This window comes from Carassius carassius, chromosome 5, assembly GCF_963082965.1.
Source record: "Carassius carassius chromosome 5, fCarCar2.1, whole genome shotgun sequence".
NCBI classification, from domain to species: Eukaryota; Metazoa; Chordata; class Actinopteri; order Cypriniformes; family Cyprinidae; genus Carassius; species Carassius carassius.
In genome coordinates, this window is record NC_081759.1 from 27,853,407 (window position 1) to 27,866,617 (window position 13,211).

A 13,211-nucleotide genomic window follows, 5' to 3' on the forward strand; every position below is an offset into this window, starting at 1 on the left:
GACTCAATCATGGCTGAATAGAACTGTTTCAGCAGCTCCTGTGGCATTTTAAACTTCCTCAGCTGGCGAAGGAGTTACAACCTTTGTTGGGCCTTTTTCAGAATGGAGTCAATGTGATTGTCCCACTTCAGATCCTGAGAGATGGTGGTTCCCAGGAACCTGAATGACTCCACTGCAGTCACAGTGCTGTTCATGATGGTGAGTGGGGGGAGTGCAGGGGGGTTTACATACAGTATGGATTTACATATGAATCTGGACCTGTGATTTCACAACCCAACATCTCTTTATTCGATGAGCTGCAGGGCCTCACCAAATCAGGAACAACCAAATTACTATGCTGTTCAGTGACAGATTATGAGAAACAGTCAGGATTAGCTAAATGCCTACGACACCAATGGTGTTCACAATAGATTTACTCATTACTCAGCTGATGCTAAGACACAACACATTCTATTTTAAGTATACCAATTTCTTCTTTCGTGTAAACGCAAAGTGTGATTCATTACCGATCAATGGTTATATTCTAGCTTCCTGACTATTTCTGTGATGCAATCTCATGCCGTATGCGCATGAGCTACTCCAATTAAATGTGCGATGACAGAATGGCTCTCTGCCATCCTGAAGTGTGAGTACTGTTATTTTTATCCTTTGTTTTCCATGTCTTCAAGACTCACTTCTCACATTTCTCCCTCATTTCTCGTCTCTTGCTCACATAACTACATTTTCTCACTCCAGACATGGATAGCATGCAGGAGGTCATGTACATCTAATTATAAAACAATGGTTTGTGGGGACTGAGTGAGAGCAAGAAGGGAACTGCCTAAATTTAGGGAAATATATGAATGAATGAATGAATACTAAGCGGTTCTTGATGTTGATAGATGGTCTGTGAAATGTTTAGATTGGATGAGTGTTGTAATGTAGCCTTACCTCTTCAGGTCAATTAGGTTGTCACGAGTTACAGTCAGGGGTGCTGGACTGGGGGTAAAACCAGTACTGATTACCAGGGCCCCAAAGGAAGAGAGGGCCCTTGAAAAGTCTTGAATATATATTTTCAAGGGGAGGGGGGCCCATTAGGACTGCCTATGCATAGGGCCCGGGATCTTGTGCAGCGCCCCTGGTTACAGTTGGTATTTATGCTTAGATCTTAAAATCATATAGGCTAAACACAAGAGTGTAAGTTAAAAGAGAGATTATCATGAGAAAAATAATGCAGTGCCTCGGTGTTGTTGGTGGAGCATTAGGGTTCGTTGGAGCGCTTGCTGACAGACTGCTTACGTCTGCACAGAGCGAACGCGGACAAAAATTGTAAATACGTGAGTCGAATCAGCTGTCAGAAAGGTGGAGGCAAGGGCAGGCATAAAAATGTAAACGTAACAACAGCATAACAACTGTTGGTGAAATTTATATTTAGTATGGCGAGGGAAGACAAATGTCTCCCTTCACAAAAACAGCAGCACGATACAACGTCATTTCAGGAGAGCGTGGCGCGCATCAGAACGGATTCAGTAGCTCGGCATCTGCTTCTCCGGTGACCGACGAGCTCTAAAGCAAGAATATTATATTAATATCAGCGCGAAGCGACGTGTCTATTTAACTGCAGGCGCTGCATTTATTACCGTGAAGTCGTCTCCCGGTTAGCGTGCACTAACAGACTGCATTTGTGAATGGTATGGGCCTGCTTTGAACGGATATTTTTTTCCCTTCCCTAACGTCGCAGTGAACTGCACCATGGATTGCAAAGCGCTTTCTCGTCGTGCTCCGCGCGGAGGGTGAATGGGGATGAGGATGTTGTTTACAAAAAGCAGCCAGCCGTCAGCGAACTGATGCCCGGTGTGCTCGCATAGAATTTTACATCTAATATTTTATGACACGGTTGGAAATTACTGTCAACTCCGTCTTTCCTCTATGAAGAGGGCAATGTCATCGTCAGCAGACCGGCGTGGATTTGTTGTTGTCTGATTTTACTACTTGTCCTCTGCAATTCGACTTCACACCGTTTATGTAAGTCAAGCTATTCTGCACCATATGTTTTCAGTACACTAAAGGCGGATGTATTTAAATCATACAAATTGTGACGAAATTCGACCTCAATTGGTATTGACTTGTGTGTGGAAATATAATTACAAACATCTGGGAAAGATAGAAATATGATCTCCCACAGAGGAATTAACCAAGCGCTATTGCCGTGTTAAAGTCAATATGAATCTTTTTTTCAATAACAACCCAATGCATGTTTTGTATATTTTAAGACCAGTTTGCCCTGAAAACAGTTGTCATGTAAAACCAGTCGTTTATTTTGTTTTCGCTATCGCGACTGTTTATAGTTTTTAAAATGAAAAATGTTTCGAATGATCGCGCTTTCACCGTCGATCTTTTATCCACAAAACCCAGCCGTGTTCCTAGATAATGTCAAAGAGTAAATGTGTAAAGGTAGCGGGTTTGTGATCATTTGAGCGTATATAAGTGACGCGTCTAAGGAGCGTCTTCAGGTGCACGAGTATTAGAGTTCGCTACGTAAGAAACGAGCCTACAAGGGGAGGCTATTTGTGAGATATTAAGTAGGCTATGTGAAGGATGTAGACTTTATCTTGAATACATTTAACATTTTCACTATTAGACTTTCATAGACTTTGGTAATCCGTGGTGTAACCTGGTCTGTTGTATCCGAGAGGGTCTCCAGAAATATTCGTCTCACGTAATGTCTGCATGAACCGCGCGTGAATGTGGCATCAGAATGCCAATGGCACGTGCGACAAGCTACAACTGCAGCCAATTTTATTAGAGTCGTGATGTGATAGTAGATGGGAGGCGTGGCTGCGTGCGCGTGTATGTCTCTGGCGTGAACCTGGACGTCTCCGGACCGGTCTTGTGTATTCCCTGGAATGATTAATAGGCTAATAGCACCAAGTTAGACTGCCCACTGGAGACATTCGCGGATTAAAAGCAAGAGAGGCGGGTTGAGCATGGGGAAAGCCAGTTAGGTTTGGAGCCGTAGACTGAAGCCTACACTGCAGACATGAGGAGACCAGCCCCACCTTGTCTGGGGACAGTTGAAACCTTCTCACAAGGCATTTTAGCAAATGTCTAAAACAATAATGGCCGAGTTTTTTATACAGTTAGTCAGGAGGTAGGACTATTGATTACTGAGTAATTTTGGTATTATGATAAATTTTTCTTGGATTTACCTCACATCAGTACAGAAAATACATGCTGCATATGAAAAGACCTTCAGTCAATCCTTCAACTGATCAATCAATTAATCAAGCATTTGTAACATGGTGAATTTCCCTTTTGGGAGTAATACATTTAAATAAGTCCTGGGTGTGTTCTCAGTTTGGAGTTAGTGTGTGTGTGTGTGTGTGTGTGCTCTTGTTTTTGTGACATATCAGGACACAACTCTATAATGACATGGCTATGACACAGGTATTACAAGGAGAGGGTGACTTATCTGGACATAACCCATGTCCCCATTTTTCAAAACCCTTATAAATCATACAGAATTAGTTTTTTTTTTTTTTGAGAAAGTAAAAGTGCACAGTTTCCTGTGAGGGTTAGGTTTAGTATAAAAGTATAAAAGTAGTACAGTCTAAAAACCATTACGCCTATGGTATGTCCCCACTTTTCACAAAAACAAACGTGTGTTTGCGCGCGTGCGTGCTTGTGTGTGTTTATGAGTAATTTTGACCGTCTAAGCAAGCAAGTGTGAATGTGTTTTTATTTTGCATGTGGATGTGGTTGTGAGAGTTTTTGCAACTGGAAACAGCCATTTATATATAAAAATATATATGTACATATATGCAGGCTATATCAATTTTATACAGCGAATATATACAATGAGAGTGAGACACACACACAAACAAACACACATGTGCGTGATAGAGATGGACACCCTCACATACTGTGTTAAATTGATTGTTGCATTATCAACTTGGCTTATATAAATACATATGTAGAATATTGTATTAATGTATGGACATACTTTATGAAGTTTACATTGCATTGATTTGCTGAATCATACTTGCACATGCATTTAAATTTGCTTGGGCTAATACATTTCAATACGTGTTATACATTTAGCAGAATATAAATAATAAATATAAAGTGTTGTAACTATTGTTTTAAAATGAAAAATATTATATATATATATATATATATATATATATATATATATTATTTTTCAATTTATTTAGTCATTTATCAGATGCTTTTATCCAAAGCGACTTACAGATAAGGACAACAGAAGCAATCAGTTGTAGTATTAAAATAACTAAAAACAGATACAATTTTATTTGAACAACATTTGTCCTGTAAAATGAGAACCCCTGCAGTACCACCACAGACCCAGTATTAAAGATTCCTGTACTAAAAGGAAATGAAAGGAGGTGACTTGTGGCTAGGTATGGTGACCTATACTCTGACTTTGTGCTCTGCATTTCACCCATCCAAGTGCACACACCCAGCAGTGAGCAGCCAATGCTGTGACACCCGGGGAGCAGTTGGGGGTTCGGTGCCTTGCTCTAGGGACTCATCTCATTCGTAGTATTGATGGTGGAGAGAGCGTTGGACATTTACTACCCCCACCTAGTCTAACACACGACTGTTGGGTTACAAGCCCAACTCTCTAACCATTAGGCCACGACTGCCCACCTATTAAAATCTATAGCAACTTCACTCAAATACACACAGTACAATAAGAGTGACTTCTAGTGGTGGGTAAGAGAATGCCTACTGTCTCTCTGTCTCCCTGTCTTTAAGCTCCCATGAATTTGTTTTTGAAATTTGATGAAACAGCATATGACAACAGCATGTGAGAAAGAAAGGGGGAGCGCGATGAGCAAAGAGTAGAAAGGGTGAATTAGAATAAGTGTAATAAGATAATGAGCAGATAGTTTTAAAGACTGTGTAATTGGAAAATAAGAGAATAGGAGTGCAATTGTGAACAAGGTAGAGAGAACATCATATGATCTTAAGAGACTTAAGGATTTAACTGGAGAGAAACCGAGGATAAATATAGTGTGTTGGACAGAAGGAGAGACTGTATGTTTGATTAGACTTTGATAGATGTTCCCTTGTAAAACTCATTTTTCGGGTTGGGCTTTAGTTCTGTCTATCTGTCTGGATGATCCAAGCTCAGGCTTTACACTGTAGACTTCCCGATAGGGCCGCATTGAATTTTTGTGGTAGGTTTGCATCTGAGCAGCAGAATGATGTCTGTTTTAGGCTTAAATCAAATGAGATGTGGGAAGGGTGGGTGAAGAAGTACTGATGAATAAAGATGAATGTTTGCTAATGTGATGCAAGACAGAATTATCAAGGGAAAGCTGGGATAGATGTACACTAGAATGAACCCTTCAGGCACTGAGGCTTACTGTATGCTTGGAAGCAGAGTAGCAATCCATGTATTTCACACTAATGTTCAGTTAGCATTTGCTTTAGCATACTAATGTAAAGCATAATTTGGTTAGTAAAGCATAGCACTTTAATGTAGCACTGTAAAGTAGCGCTCTCAGGCAGAATGGTGTAGTTTTAAGCACCCTTAATCTGACACCATCTATATGTGGATTTTCTATGTACACATACTTGACTGTCTTTGGAGTTATTGTTGTAGATACAGAGAGAGCACTGGAGCACTGAACGTGTTTTGCTTAGGACTACAGGAAGAGAATAGTAAAGAATGGAAGCGGGAGAACATGGAGGAGAAGAGGCCAGTATCACTGGGGACTTTCACTGGCAACATCAATGTTTCAGATTCAATAGAGCATAGCTTGTACACAGACTGAGGGAACAAGAGGGAGGACATTAAATTTTCATGGTTTAAGTTAGATTTGTGGACCTGGTTTCTACTGAACTTTAAAGCAACAGAAGAGTTACCAGAGACGTTCACAACACCATTACACAAATCGTGTTTTCTAGGTCCAAAATAGCTTCTGCTACGTAAAAAGTCAAATATTTCATTCTGTCTTCCACTTGGTTGCACAGGATATCATTTTTGTTAGAGAAACACTTTCAGGTCAGAGAGTCTTAACGCTTTTAGCATGGAAGACAGAGGGGCTTTGGAATGGTTGTGCATGTGTGTTATATGTGCTAATTTGGAGGAGTGTCATGTGGCTGGATCTGGCATCTGTCATCAGCCGGCCCTGTGTTGCTGTGAACTGGGGGAGTCCTTCACAACTGGAGCAGAGCAGGTTACCACATACTTTGCTTTATTTATGGTAGTGATTTCCATCCAGAAGTGCATGTGCCTAAAAATTGTGGTTTTGCTTTAGTGAACCTATAGAACAGTGAAAAAAGAATTAGTTACATAAAAAACAGTTATATAAAATAAAAATGTATCTTTACTTTAAAAAAAATGTAATATAATGAAACTTTAAAAAAAAAATACTAATAGTAAAAATGTTGTATATAATGTGCAAGATTTATATAAAAGATGTGTGTGGAATAACTTCAGATATTTATTACGTGTGTGTGTGTGTGTGTTAATATTAATAAGTATTCTATTTAATGCATTTTAAATATGTGTGTGTGTGTGTGTGTGTGTGTTTAAAATTGTATATTTATCTATGTGTGTATCTATGTGTTTATGCATTTATTATAATTGATGCTTATAATGCATTCAAAAGTAGTGTATTGTGCACTTTTTTAGTAGGCCTACTGCTATATGAACAAAAGTGTGCTAACATTTGGTTTGCAAACACTTAAGGTGCTTTTTATACAGCAGTGTTCTTTTTTTACATAGTAGCAGTTCAAATATTTATTGTAGCTTAAATATCAACTCATAACATTAATGTAATTAAATTAAATATAAAACAAGCCATTTGTCACTGCCAGGGCATTAACATTTTCATAGAAAATATAGAAAATATTTTATAGTTTGTTATAAAAAAACAAGTTTAGAAAATATTTTATAGTTTGTTATAAAAAACAAGTAACGCTCAGAGTCCAGAGCCTCGATCATAACATTAGAGACCTACACGATCGCAGCAGAGTGTGGCGCGGGATAACACTTGATGGGCGGATAGAGACTCGTGTGTGCAGGATGAGGGAGAATAATTAGGGTGTGCTCACACTATGCTATCCTAACTGTGCTGGAGTGCGTTTGTCCCCCAAAGCCTGGTTCGTTTGACTAGTGTGATCGTTCCTTTTAGCAGTCCCTGCCTCGGTTGGAAGAGGTGGGCCAGAGTGCAGTTCAGTTAAATATAGATCAGTGAGTGTAAGCGCTAAACGCACAGGAGTACAGATCTCCTGATACCTACTGCATGATTGCTTGAATATTTCTGAGCGGCAAAAAGTGATATCGGAAACTTCCTATTTCCAACTTGATTATGAGCTCGTTGCATTATTTTCTGTTAAAAATAACAGTGGACAGTTATGTGTGAATGTTGATACTTAGCCTAAATAATTTGATCAGGATCCCCTCCTGTGGCCCATGATTTGTCTGTATGTGTATTCAGAGCCAGTGAGCAACAGACTTTTATAATAATAAAAAACTGCGTTAACGTGTGATTAAATAATTGTTAGCATTAATCACTTGTGTTTTTTGGAAATTCTGTGCAGAAAATGTGTACTAGTGTCCTCTACTGTATAATAATGAAAACACATATTCTAGAAGTATAGCTCAGATATATTTAGAGTTTTTGTAAGTATAAGTCAAGTATACTTAAATATACTTGATATACCATGTAATTTTAAGTATATTTCTGAGGAATACATAAAAAGTAAACTAAAAGCATACTTTCCTATTTTTAGTTTAAGAAGTATACTAATAGCACACTTGAATAAACTTCTTTTTTGTAAGGGAATCTCTTGGTTGAATGAATTAGACATCAAATGCATTTTTACACTTGTCGCTACCTACTGGCATAATGTATCATATAGGCCTACAATCTTTACTTGAAGTGTAACGAGTCCCAAAGGTCAGTTAACCATCTTGAATGAGGCTGATAGAAATGATGGCATACTTGTGGGTTTTTGATGAGGCTGTGGGTGTGCATTGTTGGTTGTTGTTATGTGTAAAGCAAGTATGTGTAGGTGAGCAGCCTCTAGGTCTCAAACTGTGAAAATATTTTTGCTTCTGTCATTACAGCTCCCACCTCCTTGTCCTCATCTTACCTCTGTACACACATAGACACACACACACACACACACACACACACACACACACACACACACACACACATATGAGCAGTCTTTTGTTCACTTGTGTACACAGCACATGAAACAGATGTGCAAGAATACAGAAACACTTACACCATACACAAAGCAATACTCAAAACAAAGTCTTCCCTTGGGATGAACATGTGAAGGGGTCCATTACTCCACCTTCTGCCCCAGCTTAGCATGTGTAAGGGTCGCTGTGTGTTTCTGTTTGCGTATGTGTTTGTACATGTAGACGTCTACCTGTAGTATCATGATGCTACTTTTATTAATCCAAATATTTTTTTTCTGATTGTATTAAGAAGTGCTTCCAAATTGCACATGCAAACACACAGATGCTACAACATAAGAGTGCGTTTCCTTTTCCATTGTCTTGCTTTCGCAATTCAGGACGCATGTGAGTATGTTTGCTTCACGTGTTTGCATATGCGTTGACATGCGTGTGCGTTAGCATATGTACTGACTTGCGTGTGTATGTAGCAAGTCACCTTGATTACTGCAGATTCCAGTGAGCATGATGAAGCCAAGGGCACACTAGGAGGAAAAAGAGAGTGAACAAGGGAAGGAGTACAGCGAAAAGGAGGGGGAGAGGAGGTCAGTGAGTGCTTCCATGAATAAAGTGAGAGAGAGTGAAAATTGGATGCGGAAAACAGGAGAAGAAGAGAGTGAAACAGCAGTGGAAGGGAGGAGTGATTTAGAATTAGGATGAGAAGATGTTTTTTGTCAGCTTGCAGAATAAGGCGAATGCTGGTAATCCCTGGTGATGCTGCACTTTGTTTCGACAAAACACACTTGGACACATGTTCAGATGAGTGCTGCATGTGAGGAAGCGGTTGCTCCTCCACAGTTCCTTGCTAATTGGCAGTCTGCTGCAGTGCTCAGTGTGTGATTGCTTGTGTGTATGGGTGTTTTCCAGTCGGTGCAACCAGACACAGCTATCTTCTCTATGGAGCTGGACAAATAGACTGCAGGTTGAGTGCAGTGGGATTCTTCTTCAGCTGCCCAGAGATGCAGTATATTCCTTATATTCAATGTGTGAGAGAGCAAATTGTATACATAGACAGAGAGAAAGCAGTTTATTTTTAGTCCAGACTTTATTAAATATTCATCATTTGTTGAGAGTGTTGTTGATCTGTGGTAAAGGTTTGTGTGTTTGGGTTTAGCAGTTGAAAATCTGGAAAATCCCCACCGTGATGGAAAAACAAATATGTGCATGTGTTATGTGAAATAAAATGTGAAACTAAATCCTGGAGACAGAAAGATCTCACCTGTCTAAAAGCTGCGATTTCAGGTGATATAGGTGTTGCTGTAACTGACAGACTAGAGCAGGGTTTCCCAAACGGGGGTTTGTGAAACCTTGGGGGTTTGTGAGGGAACTGCAAGGGGTACATGAGTTGATGAAAAGCTGGCAGGCAGGCAACTTTATTTATACAGCACATTTCATATACAGTGGTAATCAAAAGTGCTTTACATAAAAGGATTTAATTTAGTCATAAAATAAACACAGCAGGTATATAAAATTGAAAACAACAGTAAAAGAAAGTAATTTAAAGAGTGATTAAATTTTATTTAAAATGTATTAAAACAGTTAATATATGCATTTATGAACGCTCAATGTACAATGCACATTTCAGAATAACCATAACAACATTTCAGATGCTGTGGAATAAGGATCCCATCCCATAGCATATGACATGATTTTTTTTATGCATATGGAGGATTTTATTCGGCAAATGCGTTTCCATCTATTATTCGCATGAACACTTTTTCACACAATTTATAAACCACCTTCAGTGAGCATGACAACTTTTTTGCAATTCAAGGGATTTTTATTCGAAATTTGGCATTTCCATCACTTGTTTCTGATGTCATACTTCAAAATGCTCATTAAAACAGGGTGATTAAAACATAGCTACTGACATTCATTTTAATAGACAAAAAAAGAAGCAGTAAAATAAAGTCATTCAGATTTGGACATGACAGCGATTTAATGACAGAATAATTTTTGGGTAAACTGTCCCCTTTAAGTTTATATTGTGTTGTTCCACATATTGCAGTATTGAAAACTGTGTGTCTCGATTACAGTACCTGAATTTGCACAGAACACACATTGCTAATATATGCACACAGGTGCTGCAGTGTGTATGCACCGGCTGATTTCCCTGTGGGTGGCACTCCCAGGATACATGTGTCCCGGCTTGCTTCAATCATTTATCCTGCTTTTGACTCCATCCCATGACAGCTCCAACTGATTGAGTTGCCGAGTCTGTTAAAAAACAAAACTGAAGTCCTAACAGATCGAGTAAGTTTGCTAAAGTAAAGCAAAGCGAGCATGCACACACACAGAGAGACTGGAGTCCTGCAGTGTGAGCATTGAGCTAGAAGACGAGAGATGGAGACAGACAGAGAGAGAGGGATGTGGACGGCAGTAGACAGTGTTGCTAGGAGACCGCACACAGTGACTGGTGTGAGAGACATGGTTTCACATCCCTCCCCCATCCTTACAACACACTTCCTTTTCTCTCCGTCTGTTTTTTATGCCCGCTCCTGCATTCATTGTCTCCATATTGTCTTCCATCCATCTTTCTGCACTTGTCCTCTTGTCTGTCTGCTCATGTCTGTCTCTCTCGCTCGCTCTCATTCTCTTTCACATGCTTTCGTCTTGCTAAGCACCTCCTGCCAGACTCTTTAACCTTCCCCAACCTCTCAAATGTGGTCTCCTCCCTCCTTCCTCTTTTTCTCCACCTTTCTATCTGTACTGTTTCTCTGTGTCTGTATCTAATTCATCTTTGTCTGTCTCTCTCATTCACACTGGCATTCGGCACGAGAGAGCTCTGTGGTTCTGAAGTGACAGGAGAGCAGCCGCCAAAAAGCGACAGCTGGCCGGTCACCATGACAACAGCCAGGTGCAGTGTAATGGGACAGGACAATAAGTGAGGGACGGCTTATGTGACTTCACACAAAGATTTTGGGAAGCGCTGCAAAATCTGCCATGCAAATACATGAGTTGAACAAATTTATACATGCAAAGATTCAGGTTTTTTCTGTCATGTCGGTGTGATTATTTATGCAGTGGATGTATTGTTGTGTGTGTGTGTGTGTGTGTGTGTGTGTGTGTGTGTGTGTTTGTGTGTGTGTGTGTAAATCCCATCTGTCCCTGAGCTTTAATGATCTGTGTGAACTGACCTTATGACCCAAACATCTATATAAACAAGCTTGTATGTCTTAAGTGGTTGTTGCACCTGTAATGGAACGCCTGAAGGAATATTGTGTTCTTAAGTAGGTGTGTGAAAAACATTTATATACATAAATGAGGCATGTGTGTATGTGTGTTGAGGCTCCATGTGCAGTCACTATTGATATAATACAGCAGTGTCTAAAAATATAAAACAATATTGAAAATCAGGGATGCAAATGTTTATCATTTGAAAGAACAAACTAAGAATCATTATAACCTTAAATGATTAAGAAATGTTTCAACTTCTGCAGTATTTCTAGGTCACTTATCAAATAAGTAATTTGATCACACGACAGATGGTCAGATGGTCTTTCCTCCATTGAAGCACAAGATGATTTTTGTATCATCTCAAATCATGCCAGAGATTTAAAGTAGTGTTGGGCCCTATGAAATTTTCGAAATCAAAATCTGTTTTTTACATTTACATTTTTCTGGATTCCATTTTTTGTCAGTTTACATTTTTCCAGACTCTGTTTTAATGGTTAAATAAAAAATGTTGTTATTCAAAAAACTAAAAACTAAAATGTCTAAATTATTGAAATCATGAAACATACACAATTTACAGCAATTTATTACAGGTTTAACAAAAATACAAATTTTAAGGCCTTATGAAATTATTTTTTCCCCCTCATATTCAGTTTTATTTCTTTATTTTTTCTATTATTATTTTTTTGTTTTTAAATACTATGTTTTTTCCATTAATTTGGTTGGTGCTGGTTATAATATGTGTTGCGTATTTACACTTTTCTGTTAAATAAATTCTGGTAAAAAAAGTTTTTCTGGTAAATGTTCCTTAAATAATTATTAGTAGTAATACTATCATTACATTAAATAATATATTTGTCATAATTTAATTAACTGAACTTTTATTTTGACAGGTTGCTCATTGTATATGATAAGACCATATTTTTCTCAAAAGAAATGGTAAAATCCTCAGAGCACCTCTAGAGATTAGGTCCATGGGTTCATGTACTCACAATGAGGCGGCAAAGGCTGAAAACTCTGCAAACACGAGTGCTTCAGTACGTGTGTAGTAAATGAAACCGTGTGTCTGCGCCATTCAGTCACACAGAGACACGCAGAACGTGCAGGATCCATATTAAAATTCACGTAACAGACACTAGACCATATTGCATATTGATTTATCTGTACTGACTTACTTTTGATTCATCAATCCCAAAATTCTCCAAATGTTACAGTATACTGTAAATTCCTTTTTCATGACTGGATTCCACGATTCCATCTGCATTTTGTACATCACGGAAAGGATAGGGCCCTAACTAGTAGTGTATGCAGATAAGATTGGCATTAACAGCATGTCTTACTTTTTATGTTGTTGTAATTAAATATGCTTGAAAAGATATGTAAATGTGTCTTTAATAATGCTAAATGCAGTATGTTTATGATGGATTACACTTTTGTGATCAGTATGTAGGATCAGTTACAGTATTAGACTCTGTCACTTTCTGCATGGTTTAAAAATTGTATCTGGGATGCTTTGTTTGTAATAGTCTCTGTTTGTAGTAAAGTAACCATATCTGTGTTTTCTCAGGTTCTGTGTTCTGTATAGTGTCTTATTCCATGTTGCCAAGATTATTGATCTTTGCTTAGTGTGGCATCAGTCCTGGTGTTGGGTTTGTGAGGAAAAGCTTGGATGGGAGAATGTTCATGTAATCCCACAAGGTAAAACAATATCAACACTTCCACAACTCTCTTGATTATCTGTCTGTCTTACCATAGTTATAGCCTAGGGGAGCCTTCATTGATTCCCATTTTCAAGTATCTCTATTACACGCTAAAATAAACCTGTCTTCGC

The 13,211-nt window shown here is 38.7% G+C and overlaps 1 protein-coding gene across 3 annotated transcripts in view; it reads left to right on the plus strand.

Annotated features, from left to right (window-relative positions):
- The first annotated feature begins 1,238 nt into the window (after nt 1–1,238).
- Nucleotides 1,239–13,211, plus strand: part of LOC132141131 (neuronal tyrosine-phosphorylated phosphoinositide-3-kinase adapter 1) — a 33,500-nt gene continuing 21,527 nt past the window's right edge. Inside the window, exon 1 of one of the 3 annotated variants that reach the window (XM_059550388.1) lies at nt 1,239–1,367. The gene's annotated coding sequence lies outside the window, so the exon portion shown is untranslated. Of the gene's footprint in view, nt 2,005–12,872; nt 13,079–13,211 lie in introns of those variants that run through there. The other 2 variants (XM_059550386.1, XM_059550387.1) reach the window with 2 other exon arrangements.